Below are 7,001 nucleotides of genomic sequence, written 5' to 3'. Positions count from 1 at the left end.
AAACCATGGTGAGGACATTTAAGAAGCAAGTCCTTCCATCTTTCCCAACATTCATGAAAGTGCTCGCCCTCTTTTTGTGTGAAGTTAGTGATTTCTCTACGGAGGGCATTGGTTTTGTGAACGGGAAGAACTTGTTTAAGAACTTCTTAGACAGTTGGTCCCATGTAGTGATAGATCCAACTTCTAGAGAATTCAACCATGCTTTCGCCTTATCCTTCAAAGAAAAAGGAAATAGGCGTAGGCGGATCGAATCGTCTGAGAAGTTTTGGAACTTAAAGGTGGAGCAAATGTTTAAGAATTCTTTCACATGATGATATGGGTCCTCTTTGTCCAATCCATAAAAGGATGGCAACAATTGTATGACTCCAGGTTTAAGTTCAAAGTGTGCTGCCGTAGTGGTTGGCAACACTATGCATGAAGGCGCATTAAATTGGACAGGAGCTGAATAATCTTTGAGAGCTTTAACTTCAGTCTCATTCGCCATTTCAACAAAATTATTTCTCAATCTTTCACGAATTGTTCTTTCAATCTCAGGATCAAACGGTGCTAGTTCTAAATCCAGAGATCTACGTCCTAGCATAAACTGTGAGATTCTAAAACAAGTTAAAATTATGTAAATGAGAATGGGAAGAAAGAACCCAGAAAAGGAGATGATTGATGTCTGAAGAAGAGCTCCTCCTTTTGAAGACAATGTTATTTAGCAGCTTCCTTCCTTAATTCCTATAAACAAAAAGAAAACAAAAATAAATTAAATTTACTAAAATAATGCTAGAAAAAATCCTAAGCAACGGTTAATTTCTAAAAAAAAAAAAAAAAAAAAAAAGTTTGTAATCTTAGAAAATAAAAGCTAAGTTAGTTTCTAAAAAGGGAAAATTTCTAAAAAAAATAGGAAATTAGAAAATAAAATAAAATAAAATAAAAAAATTAGGAAATTAGAAAATAAGAGAGAAACTTCCTATAAAATAAAAATAAATAAATAAATAAATAAAACCTAAAGACCCCTTAAAAAAAATAATAAAACCTAAACTAGAAAAGAGAAAGTTACTTGAAAGAAGAATCAAAATCTAGAATTAGAAAATAGGAAATTTCTAAAAATAAATAAAATAGCCTGGAAATAGAAACTTTCTAAAAAAAAAACCTTAATTCTAAAAATAGAAATTAGAAAAAATAGAAAATTTGGAAAGAGATTACCAAAGAAGTAGTTTTTTTAAGTACCCTACAAAACAAAAAATAGTTTAGTTTAAAAAAATTTAACCTAAAGTTAGTAAAAACCTAAGACTATGAATTATGATAAGAGAGAATCCTAAATCCAATTGGACCGCAACGGCGCCAAAAACTTGATGTTTTATTTAAACCAACATGATTTAAATGATTTTTAAACTCGCAAGTATACGAATCAGATGTAGATACGGTACGTATTACGAGATCGTTCCCACGAGGACTGGTCGTCACAATTCAAATCTATGATTCTCCTTAACTAATCCAACAAATAATGGAATGAATTACTAAACACAATTTTATGAAAAATGATTAATTAAGAACAGGGAAGAAAATTCAATCAGAGAGAGAGCACTAGGACTTTCGAATCCACCCCTAATTATCCTAACCCTTGTTTTGTCTGTTGATTCACCTTGATCTAGATTGATACCACTTAAATAGAGAAAGCACAATCTGTGTCCTTAATCGGGCATACAGACTGTCTAATTCCTTTAAGCAATGCCATGAATGACATATCCCATATCCTTGGTCGGGTACATGGAATGTACATTCATTAAAGCACCCTGTTTCTTCCTCTATAGGAAACTTGTTCTTGATCAGACACAAGCACCTATAATAAGCATCCAAACAACATCCATATATATACTTTAATCAAGTTCATAGATGGAGAAGTATAGAATTTAAACCCATAAAGCCCACTTAGAGAAAGAGACAAATTAATTAATATTCAAAGTAAATCAACCAATACAAGAGCTAATCAAATTAGGGCTTCATCTCAGCCCTAGCTGAGAGATTAGTGACCCATAAAATCCATAAAAAAATATTAAATAAAATTCATAAAAAAAACGACAAACCAAACAATCTCTCTCTCTTTTCTTTCTTCTCTTTCTTCTCTTTCTTCTCTCCCTTGCTTCAGATCTGGAATCCCCTGGTTCTGAATGCCTTTCCCACGTCCAAAACTCCCCTTTTATAGCTGCTGGATGGCTGGGGTCGGTGGCAGAGTCGTAGAAGGACTCGAAGTGTAATTTTTCGCAGCCGTGATCGGTGGGCCCCACAGAGGTATTTTCTGGAAAATCCACCCCGTCCATTGGATTCAGGACGAAATTTCAGTCAGGAATGGGTGGTTTTGAATGTCCATTGACACGGCCCAGAGAAGAAAATACAAAAAGATCAGTTTTGAACGTCGCCGAGTAGCCCTTTTATGGCCTCTGTATCACGCACGTGTGCACGCATGAGAGAAGAATATCAGCATGATTTTGAAGCTCTCGAACCACTCTACGAGATGGACGGCTCGGATCGGCCGTACCCGTCCGTTACGCGGACGCGAAACCCGTTGCTGTTGTGATGGTGGGGTCCACATACTTGGTATTCTAGAAATCCACTCCGTTCATTGGATGGAGAGTGAAAAAACGGTTGGGAATGCTCAATTTTGAGTTATTTTTGTGGTGGCCCATAGAGTTTTGAACTCACCGTCCGTTTTACCATTGAACGGTTGAAAAACTAGTATTCATTATACTTTCCATTTCCGTCACCTTGGCGTGGATTGTGGCTGCCCCAGGAAGCGGATGGATGGTTTGGATTGTCCATTTGGACAATAGGTGGGACCCACAACCGACGACCGCAGGTCGTGTTTGCGGACGCTGGAACGGCGGGCCACTGACCGTCCCAGCGGTGTGGTGTAGTGCCAGCGCACGTGTGCTTTACGCACACACTCACGCATGTGGGGCCCAATGTAATGTTTGTGGGAAATCTACACCATCCATCCTTTCCTTCATATAATTACAACCGCCAAAACCAAGTTTGAGGCAGTTCCAAATATCAGGTGGGCCCCAAAGTGAAGATTAATGGGCTGATATGTCCATTGGACCACTTCCCGAGATCCTCAATGGCTGAAATTTACTATGTACGGTTAATTTACGGCCCTCATCTCATGTATGAAGTTTCGAACTGATCGGATAGCGGGAACCATGTGATCTTGCATTCTGGACCGGGCCCCTTTGGCTTGCTTTCCTCAGATCCCAGGCGTGTAAAATCTTCATTATTGGTTCTCTTGAGTCCATCCCGTGCTCTGGAGACTTTGGATCATGAAATCCATGCCTTTAACATCAATTTTCAATTAACGCTCCTGACTTCATCCTGTAACAAAAATACAATTAAAATACTCCATTAAGCATTATCATATACGTAAAATCTGGTAATTACCAAAAACTTGATGTAATATTTGACCCTGATCACAACCACCAAACAGCATTTTGCTAGTCCCGAGCAAAGTATGCGAAAAATAATTTTAGAAATAAAAGATGATTCCTGTAACTCAAGTAACTTGTGAACAGACAGCTGAGATGTGAAAATTCTAAGATTCATGAATGGTAAGTAGAATTTTCTCCTGAAATCAAGCTCACAGTAAACTTCATAATCAAGTTCAATATATTAATCCATTAATTAGAACATTTCTGAACATCGAGCTCCATGAATGTAAAGTGTAATCTCGACTTACAAACATTAAGAGATCCAATTGTCAATCTCATGATATCATTGGTAATTCGTGACAACCAAGCTTGAAACCAACACTTATCTCACAGATTAATTTTTAATTTTACCAACCTTTGATTTTCTTTATGAGCAGTAACGCAAATGAGGGGAATCAAATTCTTACCTATAGGGAGCAAACCTATGGCGAAAACTCGTCGCCTCATTTTTTATAAGTCAACTATGGAGAATCAAATCTATACCTATAGGGAGCAAACCTATGGCGAAGATTATGTGACTTAGCCTTTTAATTCTTCTTTTTACCAAGTTAATCATTCAGTTATCGAACCAAAACTTAATGTGCAAGCGAGATGTGATATGTAAAATCATGACTCAATCAATGTTCACAACGTCTAATCATGGATTAACAATTCAAAATTGACTGTGAAATCAAGCAGATGGCCGAATCTAAGAGTCATTAGTTACCAACATCAGGTATCTTATAATGTTAAAATCACAACTATCCTTCAAAGTCACTTTGAATTCAATAGAAATTCAGAAAAAATTTTAAAATTTTCACAAATTTTCCTCAGGACTAAGAAAATACTGATTAGGTACCCTAATCTCCCACCCCCAACCAAAAATCTACATTGTCCTCAATGTATTAAAAATAAACAAGTAATGCACATGAGACAACGAGAATAAAAGAGGAGTGATGAAAAGACAATACCTGGATGGAGAATCAAGAAGCTTTCTCAAAATTTGTGAAAAATTTCAACGTAAAAGCGAGTTAGCACAAGAGAGAAATCAACATAAGCAAAAATAACAAAAAGAAAAATAAAAGAAGATCCTACCTATACCACTTTCGCAGGTGCTCTCGATTGCATTTAGCGCATGCAACAAGCCTTTAAACCCCTAGGTTACCCCTAGTGGACGAGTTGTAGTCTCGTGAGGGTTTGCAGTAATGTTACCCACAAACATTGAAGTAACTAACTAAGAAAATAATGAAAATGAATGAAATAAAAAGCAATACAATAAAGCAAAAGGCTGGGTTGCCTCCCATGAGCGCTAAGTTTAACGTCTTCAGCCAGACAAGAACGGACCATGAATGAAATAATCTTTATAACCAGGGTCCGCCAAAGAAATTACCTCAACATCTTGATTAACCAATCCCAGACAAGTGATGTGAGTTCTCATGAACTGTGCCATCTGAAATGAGGTAACTGACACTGTCGTCAAATAATTTAAGGACTTCTGCTCGAACGACTTCTTCCATGTTAGGATCACGCTTCCTTTGCATTTCACGCGACATTTCCACAGCATGATCCATACATATCGTGGGGCATACTCCCTGTATTTCCATTATCTTCCGTTCAATTGCTGCCTTATATGCTCTGAGAACATTAAGCAGCCTGCTCGCCTTTGTCTTCTCAGAGTTACAAACTGTGCTGTCAGGAAGAATCTCAGAGGGATGAAGAGGTTCCACTTTCGCTCTCCATTTTTCAGTCTCCAATATAGGAGTAGAGTCGAGCAATGCATTGACTTCATGGATGGGACTATCAATGTCAAAATCCATGCCCGATTGTGCTAAGCAGGTCTCTAGAGGATCTTCAAAAGATGTACGGAAGGAGTCCTGCACAAGGCTCTCGATCATGTCCACTTCAAATATGTCATCCAAATCTGAGGGTTGTTGTCCTGCATTAAAAACATTGAGTTTAATATTCATGTTACCAAAGGACAATTTCATAACTCCATTCCTGCAATTGATAATAGCATTAGATGTGGCCAAAAATGGACGACCCAAAATGACTGGGATCTGACTATGAAGATTCTGGACAGGCTGAGTATCTATAACTATGAAATCCTCTGGAAAATAAAATTTATCAACTTGGATTAACACATCTTCAATAACACCCCGGGGCACTTTGACAGATCTATCGGCTAGTTGTAATGTTACCTTAGTCGGTTTCAACTCACCAAGTCCTAGCTGCTCATAAACCGAATATGGTAACAAATTGACACTCGCCCCTAAATCAAGTAATGCCTTCCCGATCTTATGATCTCCTATGCCGCAAGAAATGGTGGGAGCTCCTGGATCCCTAAATTTAGGAGGGGTGTTATGTTGAATCATGGAGCTGAGCTGCTCTGCAAGGAAGACTTTCTTATGAACATTCTGCTTACGCTTTTGAGTGCATAAATCTTTAAGAAACTTAGCGTAAGCAGGGACTTGCTTGATAGCGTCAAGCAACGGGATGTTGACTTGCACTTTTTGAAACACATCCAAAATTTCATCAAAGTTATTTCTTTTCTTTATTGGTGCCAGACGTTGAGGAAAGGGTGCTTTGGGCACATAAGGTGGCACATTAGTGGCTCTTGGAGAATCAGAGAGCTTTTGGACTTTGGATGCATTGGTATGGCTCTCTGCTTCATCTTGATCTTCTATTTTAGAATTTGATTCATCCCCAGGCATTTCTATTCTGTTATCAATCTGCTTGCCTGTCCTAAGGGTAGTGATCGATTTGGCCTGTTCATGATATTGCCCTTGGTTGGAATTAGAGCCAATCTCATACTGTCCCTTTGGATTAGCCTCGGGTTGGCTAGGGAACGTGCCCTTCTCTCTCTCACTCAATGTGGCGGCTAGTTGACCCATTTGTACTTCCACTTGGCAATGGATTGTGCATTTGCATGTAAGCTTTCCTGGTGGCCAGGAAGGTTTGTTGGGTGTCTTTTTGGAATTGGAGAGAACTCTGCATGAAAAGATGGAGTGTATCCTCAAGAGATGGTTTCCTTGATTGTGTAGGCAGTTGTTGATATTGTGGAAATTGTTGAGGTTGTTGACTGCCAACTTGGAGGTGCGGTTGCATGGGAGGATTTCCAGATGGTCCTCCTTGTTGTGGTCCTTTTGCCCAAGAGAAATTTGGATGTCTAGCCCACCCTGGGTTGTATGTGTTCGAGTAAGGATCATTCCCAGATTTTTGAAAAGTGTTCATAGCATGAACTTGTTCAGAGAGAAGTTCTGGGAATGCTGCACCAGATGGACAAGACTGCATAGGATGGGCAGGACTGGAACATGTGGCATATGCCTCGACTTGAGCTGTTTGTGGTGGTCCATTATTCAATACCAGAGCATCAACTTTCTTTGTCAGGTTATCAAGCTTGGCACTTAGCTCTGGTATGACTCCTATCTCATATATACCACCTCTCTTTTGTTGTTGGGGACTTCTATCACCTCTATTTGAATAATCCCATTGCTGGGAATTTTCGCACAAAGTTTCAAAGAAGTTCCACGCTTCGACATCACTTTTGGTCATGAA

The 7,001-nt window shown here is 38.7% G+C and overlaps 1 non-coding gene across 1 annotated transcript; it reads left to right on the top strand.

Moving 5' to 3' along the window:
* On the top strand, nt 1–107 carry LOC131229947 (small nucleolar RNA R71). Its single transcript, XR_009163682.1, has one exon. It is a non-coding gene; the product is annotated as a small nucleolar RNA R71 (small nucleolar RNA).
* Nucleotides 108–7,001: the final 6,894 nt, after the last annotated feature.

Source organism: Magnolia sinica, chromosome 16 (genome assembly GCF_029962835.1).
Source record: "Magnolia sinica isolate HGM2019 chromosome 16, MsV1, whole genome shotgun sequence".
NCBI classification, from domain to species: domain Eukaryota; kingdom Viridiplantae; phylum Streptophyta; class Magnoliopsida; order Magnoliales; family Magnoliaceae; genus Magnolia; species Magnolia sinica.
This window is presented reverse-complemented; position numbering and strand designations above follow the sequence as displayed.